General features: G+C 49.5%; 1 protein-coding gene and 1 long non-coding RNA gene across 2 annotated transcripts in view; one reads left to right on the top strand and one right to left on the bottom strand.

Moving 5' to 3' along the window:
- The window catches only part of LOC134984352 (zinc finger protein 585A-like), a 104,533-nt gene that overhangs the window by 40,018 nt on the left and 52,406 nt on the right, over positions 1-12,109 (bottom strand). The gene's annotated exons all lie outside the window — the stretch shown is intronic.
- Positions 841-11,493, top strand: LOC134984354 (uncharacterized). Its single transcript, XR_010191741.1, has 4 exons — positions 841-887; positions 10,232-10,419; positions 11,204-11,279; positions 11,399-11,493. It is a non-coding gene; the product is annotated as an uncharacterized LOC134984354 (long non-coding RNA).

The raw sequence follows: 12,109 nt of genomic DNA, 5'->3' as shown, positions 1-12,109 counted from the left end.
CAGGACACCACAGACCGCTCCCCTGTAAAACAATAATAACAGGAAACCAGAGGCCGCTCCTCCTGTATATTAATAATGACATGACACCAAAGGCTGCTCCCCCTATATAATAATAATAACAACGACATGACACCAAAGGCTGCTCCCCCTGTATAATAATAATAACAACGACATGACACCAAAGGCTGCTCCTTTTGTATAATAATAACAACAACAGGACACCACAGGCCGCTCTCCCTGTATAACAATAATAAAAGGCCACCACAGGCTGCTCCTCCTGTATAACAACATCAACAGGACAACATCGACTGCTCCCACTGTATAATAGGACACCACAGGCTGCTCCTCCTGTATAATAATAATAATAGCAGGACCTCACAGACCACTCCCTCTGTATTATAATAATAACAGGAAACCATAGACTGCTCCCCCTGTATAATAATAATAATAATAACAGGACACTACAGGCTGCTCCCCCTGACGCCATTACCTGATGGTAGATGCTAGAACCGCGATTTAGAACCAACCATCACCTGATCTTCCTGTGTGTGGAACGGAATGCAGTGACCGGAAGTAAGGTGGACCGCTCAGGCCGGAAGTAGGGAATGATTGGCACAGGCTGCTTCCTAGCGTCTGGCCCCTCCCATGCCCCGCCCTCAACTCCGCCTTCTGTAATCAGTATTACCGCACATGTCCTCAGTGCAGGAGGCCGGCGGCCATTTTCTTGTAGACCAGCTCGGCAGCAGCTGCAGCAGCAATAGGTTCCCTGGCCGTGTAGTGACGTCAGGAGCGGCGGCCATTTTCCCCTGGTCTGAGCTCCGCCTTCCTTCTATCATTCCCACAAGGCAGCAGGAGCAGAGAGCAGCCATTGCTGTGTCTGGCAGCAGGTAATGATATTATTATTATTATTCTATAGGCTGAGCAGCTCTGGTGTCAGGTTCTGTACTACAGGGGGAGCAGCCTCTGGTGCCTTGTTATAGTGCAGCTGGAGCAGCCTCTGGTGCTGCATTATCCCTGTACAGGTGGCTGACACTCTAGTGTCCTATTACTGTAATACAGGTGGTGCAGACCCCGCCGTTACCGTAATACAGGTGGCGCAGACCCCGCCGTTACCGTAATACAGGTGTCTGACACTCTAGTGTCCTATTACCGTAATACATGTGGCGCAGACCCCGCCATTACTGTAATACAGGTGGAGCAGACCCCGCCGTTACCGTAATACAGGTGGAGCAGACCCCGCCGTTACCGTAATACAAGTGGTGCAGACCCTGACGTTACCGTAATACAGGTGGCGCAGACCCCGCCGTTACCGTAATACAGGTGGCGCAGATCCCGTTTACCGTAATACAGGTGGCGCAGACCCCAATGTTCCCGTAATACAGGTGGCACAGGCCCCGCTGTTACCGTAATACAGGTAGCGCAGACCCCGGTGTTACCGTAATACAGGTAGCGCAGGCCCCGCCGTTACCGTAATACAGGTGGCGCAGGCCCCGCCGTTACCGTAATACAGGTGGTGCAGACCCCGCCGTTACCATAATACAGGTGGCGCAGGCCCCGCCGTTACCGTAATACAGGTGCATCAGACCCCGCCGTTACCATAATACAGGTGGCGCAGACACCACCGTTACCGTAATACAGGTGGCGCTGACCCCGCCGTTACCGTAATACAGGTGGCGCAGACCCCGTTTACCGTATTACAGGTGGCACAGACCCCAATGTTCCCGTAATACAGGTGGCACAGGCCCCGCTGTTACCGTAATACAGGTAGCGCAGACCCCGGTGTTACCGTAATACAGGTAGCGCAGGCCCCGCCGTTACCGTAATACAGGTGGCGCAGGCCCCGCCGTTACCGTAATACAGGTGGTGCAGACCCCGCCGTTACCATAATACAGGTGGCGCAGGCCCCGCCGTTACCGTAATACAGGTGTATCAGACCCCGCCGTTACCATAATACAGGTGGCGCAGACACCACCGTTACCGTAATACAGGTGGCGCAGACCCCGCCGTTACCGTAATACAGGTGGCGCAGACCCCGTTTACCGTAATACAGGTGGCACAGACCCCAATGTTCCCGTAATACAGGTGGCACAGGCCCCGCTGTTACCGTAATACAGGTAGCGCAGACCCTGGTGTTACCGTAATACAGGTAGCGCAGACCCCGCCGTTACCGTAATACAGGTAGCGCAGGCCCCGCCGTTACCGTAATACAGGTGGCGCAGGCCCCGCCGTTACCGTAATACAGGTGGCACAGACCCCGCCGTTACCGTAATACAGGTGGCGCAGACCCCGTTTACCGTAATACAGGTGGCACAGACCCCAATGTTCCCGTAATACAGGTGGCACAGGCCCCGCTGTTACCGTAATACAGGTAGCGCAGACCCCGGTGTTACCGTAATACAGGTAGCGCAGGCCCCGCCGTTACCGTAATACAGGTGGCGCAGGCCCCGCCGTTACCGTAATACAGGTGGTGCAGACCCCGCCGTTACCATAATACAGGTGGCGCAGGCCCCGCCGTTACCGTAATACAGGTGTATCAGACCCCGCCGTTACCATAATACAGGTGGCGCAGACACCACCGTTACCGTAATACAGGTGGCGCAGACCCCGCCGTTACCGTAATACAGGTGGCGCAGACCCCGTTTACCGTAATACAGGTGGCACAGACCCCAATGTTCCCGTAATACAGGTGGCACAGGCCCCGCTGTTACCGTAATACAGGTAGCGCAGACCCTGGTGTTACCGTAATACAGGTAGCGCAGACCCCGCCGTTACCGTAATACAGGTAGCGCAGGCCCCGCCGTTACCGTAATACAGGTGGCGCAGGCCCCGCCGTTACCGTAATACAGGTGGCACAGACCCCGCCGTTACCGTAATACAGAAGGCGCAGAGCCCGCCATTACTGTAATACAGGTGGCGCAGACCCCGCCGTTACCATAATACAGGTGGCGCGGACCCCGCCGTTACCGTAATACAGGTGGCGCAGACCCCGCCGTTACCGTTATACATGTGGCGCAGACCCCGCCGTTATCGTAATACATGTGGTGCAGGACCCGCCGTTACCGTAATACAGGTGGCGCAGACCACGCCATTACCATAATACAGGTGGAGCAGACCCCGCCGTTACCGTAATACAGGGGGAGCAGACCTTGCTGTTACTGTAATACAGGTGGTGCAGACCCCTCTCTTACCGTAATACAGGCAGCGGAAACCCCGCTGTTACCTTAATAAAGGCGACGCAGATCCACCGTTACCGTAATACAGGTGACGCAGACCCCACCGTTACCGTAATACAGGTGGCGCAGACCCTGCTGTTACCGTAACGCAGGTGGTGCAGACCCCGCCATTACCGTAATACAGTGGGAGCAGACCCCGCCGTTACTGTAATACAGGTGGTGTAGACCCCGCTGTTACCGTAATACAGGTGGCGCAGACCCCGCCGTTACCGTAATACAGGGGTAGCATCCTGTGCTATTATAGTATACAGGAGGAGCAGCCTGTGTTGTCATAATATACAGTTGTAGCATCCTGTGCTGTCATGGTATACAGGAGGAGCGGCCTGTTTTGTCATAATATACAGGGGTAGAATCTTGTGCTGTCATACTGTACAGGTGGGGCGGCCTGTGTTGTCATAATATACAGTTGTAGCATCCTGTGGTGTCATAATATACAGGGGTATTATCCTGTGCTGTCATAGTATACAGGTGTAGCGGCCTGTGTTGTCATAATATACAGGGGTAGCATCCTGTGCTGTCATAATATACAGAGGGAGCAGCCTGTGGTGTCCTGTTATTATTATTATTATTATTATTATTATTATACAGAGGGAGCAGCCTGTGGTGTCTTGTTATTATTATTATTATACAGGGTGATCAGCCTGTGGTGTGCTGTTATTATTATACAGGAGGAGCAGCCTGTGGCATCCTGTTATTATTATTATTATACAGGAGGAGCAGCCTGTGGTGTCCTGTTATTATTGTTATACAAGAGGAGCAGCCTGTGGAATCCAGTTATTTTTATCATACAGGGGGAGCCACTTGTGGTGTCCAATTATTATTATTCTACAGGAGGAGCAGCCTGTGGTGTCCAGTTATTATTATTATTATTATTATTATTATTTTTATTATACAGGAGAAGTATCCTGTGGTGTCCTGTTGTTATTTTCATACAGGGGGAGCGGCATGTAGTGTCATGTTGTTATTATACAGATGGAGCGGCCTGTGGTCTCCTGTTGTTATTATTATACAGGAGCAGCAGCCTGTGGTGTCCTGTTGTTGTTGTTATTATTATTATTATACAGGGGGAGCAGCCTGTGGTGTCCTGTTATTATTATTATACAGGGGGAGCAGCCTGTGGTGTACTATTATTATTGTTTCTCTAGCATCCATAAGGGATATTGGGATAATCTAGTATGATGGGGTATAGATGGGATCCAAAGGAGCCAGTGCACTTTAAATTTCTTCCACTGGGTGTGCTGGCTCCTCCCCTCTATGCCCCTCCCACAGGCAGTGTAGAAAATGTGCCCTCAGGAGAGGATGCCACCCTGGGGATCCAGAGAGTATTCTTTAGTTTCTTTTCAATCTTTGTTATTTTCTGTATACTGTATACCGGAGATGGGTAACGGTATACCTGCACCGTGGGAGTTAGGAGGGGGGTGCGGTCACCGGCCTTGCAAGGTGTCAGAGCCGCTTCCCCGCTGCAGGATCACCGTCCTGAGAGGTTGTTGTACAGCAGGCACTGCGCCTTAGCGGTCACAATCGCCGCACACCCCTAATAGTAGCCTGAAGGTGAGGAATGTGGTGATTACAAACCGCGGCCCCACTAGGGGGGTCTCCTGGTTCATGGTGCTGCAAACACGCAGGGGTGGCATATGGGACCCTCCTGGGGCAGACCCACTATAGCCGCCTGTGTACACTGGCAAGCAGTAATGGAAACAGGTATTTATATTATGTTTCTCTTATGTCCTAGAGGATGCTGGGGTCCATTTAGTACCATGGGGTATAGACGGGTCCTTTGGGAGCCATAGGCACTTTAAGAGTTTAATAGTGTGTACTGGCTCCTCCCTCTATGCCCCTCCTACCAGACTCAGTTTAGAAAATGTGCCCAGAGGAGCCGGTCACAGCTAGGGGAGCTCCTAGGAGTTTTTCTAGTTTTAGTATTTTCTAAGAGTTTGTTAGGTACAGGCAGGCTGCTGACAGCCTCCCTGCTTCGTGGGACTTAGGGGGGGGAGTAGGAACCAACTCTGGAAGTTAATGGTTCTCTCTCTCCGCTGACAGGACACTGAGCTCCTGAGGGTGCTGATCACAAGCCCACGAGGCGACCGCTCACTCCCGCAGCACGGCCGCCACCCCCTAACAGAGCCAGAAGAAAGAAGAGTGGTGATTATAACGCCGGTGCCCCGGGAAACGGGTCGCCGCGAGAATGGCGGCACAAGGGTGGGGGCACATCTCTGACAGGCTGTTCTCCGGAAGGCTCAGCGGACACACGGTGTTAGGCGCAGTGAGGGGCATCCTGGGCCAGCGCAATACCCTACACTGGTCAAAATAACTTTCAAGGTCTAATCCACTGTTTGCTGCAGAAATACCTCAGACCAGTATAATCTCTAAGTGCGGGAAGATGCGCCATTACAGGGGGCGGAGCTTCTCCTCATAGCGGATGCAGCACTCACCAGCGCCATTTTCTCCCTGCAGATCATAGGAACAGAACGCTGCCCTCCACATAAATCCAGCATACCTCTGCGGTACCAGGGTGTTATAGACAGGGAAGAGGGGGGAGGGTGATTATAGTACTGAGTACCCTATTAAGGTTAGTTAGTCAGCGCCGGGCTTTTATCATAATAACTGCCTACAGGGGCGCTGTGTGGCTGGCTCCTTGTACTCTGTGACTCGCTGAAGGTGCTCTGGGGGAAACTGTGTCTGACATTTTCCTGTCTCTGTGTGTAAATATGTATATCTCACATAATCATATCTAGGGACTCTGAGTCTTGTGCTGCAGAATGTATCTTCTACCGGGGAATCTATACTATCCTCAAAACTGTACTGATCAGGCTTCTGGGGCAGGACCCCAGGGGTGGCCTCAGCAAGGTGTACTATACCGTATTTTTATACACATATATCCCATACTGGGAAGGAGCCACAGCTGTGCCTCTCACCCCAACTCTGTACCCTAGAAAGCGTAGTCTTGCCCAAATAATGCATATGAGGGGTGTAACATATGATTGAGGCTATTAGGGATGAGGAATCTTATTAAAAATAATTTGACTGTCGAATTGTCAAATGTCGAAATGGATCCAACGTTTTTTTGTCGAAAACGTGTTGAATTGTCGAATGCAATTTGACATTGTTTTTTCGTCGAAAGAGCCCCGGTTTCGACAACACAAAGGATTCGACACCAATTGAATACACCCGTATTTCACATCCCTAAAGAGTGTCTAAATTGTCAAAGAGGGTTGTGTTATCTATCCATAAGGTACAACCTCCATAAGGGATTGGGCTGATCGCAGATTGAGACTACTCTCTAATACTGTACATACAGGTGTAACTCAGTAACTTGGTCAGGCTCCTTACTTGATGATTTAGGTTCTAGGTATGACTGTGACATTTCCTTGTTTCTGTGTCACATACAGGATTCTACAGACTTCTCGGCTGGTGGCCGTGACGGAGTTTGGCCTGCATGACGCAGGGTCTTCTGTCCTGGCGGCTTAGACATGCAGGGGATGGTGGCGACACTAATGGACTGCGGATACAGAGTAAGGTATGGCGAGTCTGTCCTTCACAGGTGAGACCCTGGTGGGGACGTGCTGGATACCTAACTATCCCAGCTGACTGCAGGTAAGTCGACATGTCTTTCTTCAGTACTAACCAGAATATTGTATCCTCCGCATACACTGCAACACATTTGAACCGCAAGGGTTACACATAAATCCAAGGGTTCCTCCACTTCCTTTAGAGGACATTGGGGAAAATCCAGAAAACCTGCACCGCCAGGTTCCCAGGGACAGATTCGGGTTCTGCCTTCTCAAAGCCTTCGGTTTGATGGTGGACCTCGTTGCCTGGGGATCAGACAGGTGGGGGAAGTGGTTTCACTCAAACATCCCGGTGATATCATGCCTAGGCCGCTAGAATGAGTTAGGTTGCCAAGGGGGCGGACTAGAGTTTCTAGTTTTCCCGCCTCACGGATTCTTCGGCTCGGGATTACTAGCTTCTCAGGCGAAGGGTACGATACTGCTGGTAGCTATTCAAACATTTGCGTTATCCGGTTCCACCTCATATCCTATACTGGCTCAACTAGGACTCTAAACTTCAGCAAAGCCAACTTTGACATGATGAAGGAAGCATTGAGGGACATTGAATGGGAAATTCTGTTTCAAGGAAAAAATAGGATTTTAATTCCTACCGGTAAATCCTTTTCTCTTAGTCCGTAGAGGATGCTGGGGACATTCAAAGAACCATAGAACCATGGGGTATAGACGGGATCCGCAGGAGACATGGGCACTTTAAGACTTTTAAGGGGCGTGAACTGGCTCCTCCCTCAATATCCCTCCTCCAGACCTCAGTTATAGGAACTGTGCCCAGGGTGGCTGCAGACCTCTCACCTACTAGAGGGCCGCAGGTTCGGGATTCAGAATTGGATCCTCCTAACCACGGATGCAAGTCTCAGAGGTTGGTGAGCAGTCACCCAAGGGGAAAACTTCCAAGGAAAGTGGTCAAGTCTGGAATCCATTTTCCCAATAAACATTCTGGAACTAAGGGCTGTGTACAACGGTCTTCTACAAGCGGCACATCTTCTGAAAGATCAGGCCATTCAGGTTCAGTCGGACAATGTAACGACTGTGGCCTACATAAACCAACAAGGCGGAACGAAGAGCAGAGCTGCAATGTCAGAGGTAACAAGAAAAGCACGAAGTGGCGCTGTCAGCGATCTTCATCCAGAAGAGTGGGGCCTCCACCCAGAGGTGTTCGCAGAGGTGACAAGTCTTTGAGGCATACCTCAAATAGACAAAATGGCCTCCCGCCTCAATAAGAAGCTAGGGAGGTACTGTTCCGGGTCGAGAGACCCACAAGCAGTGGCAGTGGACGCCCTGGTAACTCCGTGGGTGTTCCAGTCAGTGTATGTGTTCCCTCCACTTCCACTCAACCGAAGTATTCTCAAACTAATCAAAAGAACAAGAATTCAGGCGATCCTCATTGCTCTGGACTGGCCAAGAAGGGCTTGGTACGTGGATCTTCTGGAGTTACTGCTGGAAGATCCAAGGCCTCTTCCTCTTTGAGAGGACCTTCTGCAACAGGGGCGGTTCGCTTATCAAGACTTACCGCGGCTACGTTTGAAGGCATAGAAATTGAACGCCAGATCTTAGCTCGGAAGGGCATTCCGAACAAGGTTATTCCTACCCTGAAACAGGCTAGGAAAAGAGTAACGTCTAAACATTACCATCGAATTTGCAAAAAGTACATGTCTTGGTGTGAATCCAAGTAGTTTCCTACGGTGGAGTTTCAACTAGGGCGTTTTCTCCTCTTTCTGCAAGCAGGTGTGGATGTGGGCCTGCGTTTGGGCTACATTAAAGTCCAGATTTCGGCTTTGTCCATTTTCTTCCAGAAACAATTGGCTGTCCTCCCTGAAGTTCAGACTTTCTTAAAATGGGTTCTGCTCATCCAGCCTCCCTTTGTGCCTCCTACGGCACCTTGGGATCTTAATGTGGTGTTGCAGTTCCTCCAGTCGGATTGGTTCGAACCTTTACAGGAGGTTGAAGTCAAATTTCTCACTTGGAAGGCAGTCACGCTTTTGGCATTGGCATCTGCTAGACGTGTGTCGGAATTGGGGGCATTGTCCTGCAAGAGCCCCTACTTGATTTTTCAGGAAGATAGAGCTGAGCTCAGGATGCGTCAGCAATTTCTGCCGAAGGTTGTGTCGGCTTTTCATATCAACCAACCTATTGTGGTGCCAGTGGCTACTGACTCCTCAATTACTTCAAAATCCTTGGATGTTGTGAGGGCTTTGAAGATTTATGTGAAGAGAACTTCTCGTCACAGAAAGTCGGACGCTCTGTTTGTCCTGTATGATTCCAACAAGTTTGAGTGTCCTGCTTCTAAGCAGACGATTTCTCGCTGGATCAGGTTTACTATCCAGTATGCTTATTCTATGGCAGGCTTACAGTGTTCAAAATCTGTTAAGTCCCACTCTACTCGTAAAGTGGGTTCTTCCTGGGCGGCTGCCCGGGGTGTCTCGGCTTAACAACTTTGCAGAGCAGCTACTTGTTCTGGGTCGAACACGTTTACTAAGTTCTACAGTTTCGATACTTTGGCCTCTGGGGAACTAAAGTTTGATCAAGCGGTTCTGGAGGAACCTCAGCCCTCTCCCTCCCGTACTGGGAGCTTTGGTACATCCCCATGGTACTAATGTGGACCCCAGCATCTTCTAGGACGTAAGAGAAAATAGGATTTTAATTACCTACCGGTAAATCCTTTTCTCGTAGTCTGTAGAGGATCCTGTGCTTCGTATTGGTTCAGTATTGTTGGTTCAGCCGTTGCTGACTTGTTTTAAGCTGGTTAGCTTGGTTTTTCTGTTGTTATGTGTGAGCTGGTGTGAATCTCACCACTGTCACCACTATATATATTTCCTTCTCTCAAAGTATGTCCGTCTCCTCGGTCACAGTTTCTAGACTGGGTCTGGTAGGAGGGGCCTAGAGGAAGGAGCCAGCCCACACCAATCTTAAAGTGTCCATGGCTCCCAAGGGATCCGTCTATACCCCATGGTACTAATGTGGACCCCAGCATCCTCTACGGACTAAGAGAAAAGGATTTACCGGTAGGTAATTAAAATCCCATTATTACTATTATTAATTTTATTATATGTAGTTGTGGGGATTGAAAATATTGCTCAAATTCTAGGATATATTAAAGCAGAGACCAAAATATCCATGGCATGTGTAACAGATGATAATTGGAGCAGAATGAAGCAAATGTATATCACACTCCTGGGAGTGTCACTGTGACGTCACTTATATCTATAATAATAATATAGGGACATGACTGGGAAGGTGAGGGGATCTGGGTGTGTCACAGTGGCATCACGTATATCTATAGTCATAGTCCAGGGACATGACTGGGAAGGTGAGGCGATCTGGGAGTGTCACAGTGACATCACATATCTATAGTCATAGTACAGGGACATGACTGGGGAGGTGAGGGGATCTGGGAGTATTTTCAGTGATATTGATGTCTCCCCCATTTCGCAGGATTACACAGTAGTAAGGAAGACATCCAGTGAGTGTGAGACACCCAGCAGCCGTCCCTGTGTGTCAGTAGGACTGAGAAGGACACAGAGCCCCATTACGGTGCCTCCATCTCACTCACTGATGAGAGACACAGTGACAAGAAGATCCTGGAACTCACCAACAAGATCATTCAGCTGCTGACTGGAGAGGTAACTGCTGGGAATGGGACATTATACAGTAACACCGGGGGATGTGTCTGGGTGGTGACTGGAGAGGTGACTGCTGGGAATGGGACATTATACAGTAACACCAGGAGATGTGTCTGGTTGATGACTGGAGAGGTGACTGCTGGGATAGGGACAGTAAACAGTAACACCGGGGGACGTGTCTGGGTGATGACTGGAGAGGTTACTGCTGGGAATGGGGCATTATACAATAACACCGGGGGACGTGTCCAGGTAATGACTGGAGAGGTGACTTCTGGGAATTGAGAATTATTTAGTAACACCAGGGGATGTGTCCGGGTGATGACTGGAGAGGTGACTGCCGGGAATGGGACATTATACAGTAACACCAGGGGACGTGTCCGAGTGATGACTGGAGAGGTGACTGCTGGGAATGGGACATTATACAGTAACACCGGGGTATGTGTCTGGGTGATGATTGGAGAGGTGACTGCTGGGAATGGGAAATTATACAGTAACACCAGGTGACGTGTGTGGGTGATGACTGGAGAGTTGACTGCTGGGAATTGGACATTATACAGTAACACCAGGGGATGTGTCTGGGTGATGACTGGAGACGTGACTGCTGGGAATGGGGCATTATACAGTAACACCAGGGGATGTGTCTGGGTGATGACTGGAGAGGTGACTGCTGGGAATGGGGCATTATACAGTAACACCAGGGGATGTGTCTGGGTGATGACTGTATCACTGTGTGTGTCAGGTTCCTATAAGGTGTCAGGATGTCACTGTCTATGTCTCCATGCAGGACGGGGAGTATATAGAGGAACACAGGGGTCTGTACAACGACGTGATAATGGAGAATCACCCGCCCACATCACTGGGTAAGAGTAGACTGTCATGTAATGTACAGTGGAGAGCAGGTATGGGGGCCCCCTATATACACACATCATCTGATAATCACATATATACACTGTACTCAGTCATTGTGTGTCTCCTACAGATGGGCCCAGTAACAGAGATACCCCAGAGAGATGTCCCCGTCCTCTGTATTCCCAGGACTGTACAGAGGAGAATCACAGGATCCCACAGGAGGATCAGGTAGGTGGGATTTAGGGTCTCCCCAATATACCAAAGTGACTGTCACTATATGATCTGTAGAGGAGCTGTGTGTCTTATACACTGATATTATACTGTTTCACCTCAGTCTAATCTAACTGTATGCAAATGTCATTATAGTGTTTCTTGATTTTTTTTTAAGGTACAACGTCTGTCTGATATTAACACAGAAGATATAGAGGGAGAAGAAGAGACGTATGTGACAGATATAAAGGCAGAAGATATAGAGGGAGAAGAAGAGACGTATGTGACAGATATAAAGGCAGAAGATATAGAGTGAGAAGAAGAGACGTATGTGACTGATATAAAGGCAGAAGATATAGAGGGAGAAGAAGAGACGTGTGTGACAGATATAAAGGCAGAAGATATAGAGGGAGAAGAAGAGACGTATGTGACTGATATAAAGGCAGAAGATATAGAGGGAGAAGAAGAGACGTATGTGACTAATATAAAGGCAGAAGATATAGAGGAAGAAGAAGAGACTTATGTGACTGATATAAAGGCAGAAGATATAGAGGAAGAAGAAGAGACTTATGTGACTGATATAAAGGCAGAAGATATAGAGGGAGAAGAAGAGACGTATGTGACTGATATA

The sequence above is a fragment of the Pseudophryne corroboree genome (assembly GCF_028390025.1).
Source record: "Pseudophryne corroboree isolate aPseCor3 chromosome 3 unlocalized genomic scaffold, aPseCor3.hap2 SUPER_3_unloc_5, whole genome shotgun sequence".
In the NCBI taxonomy this organism is placed as follows: domain Eukaryota; kingdom Metazoa; phylum Chordata; class Amphibia; order Anura; family Myobatrachidae; genus Pseudophryne; species Pseudophryne corroboree.
Note: the sequence above shows the minus strand (reverse complement) of the source record. Positions and strands in the feature narration are given on the sequence as shown.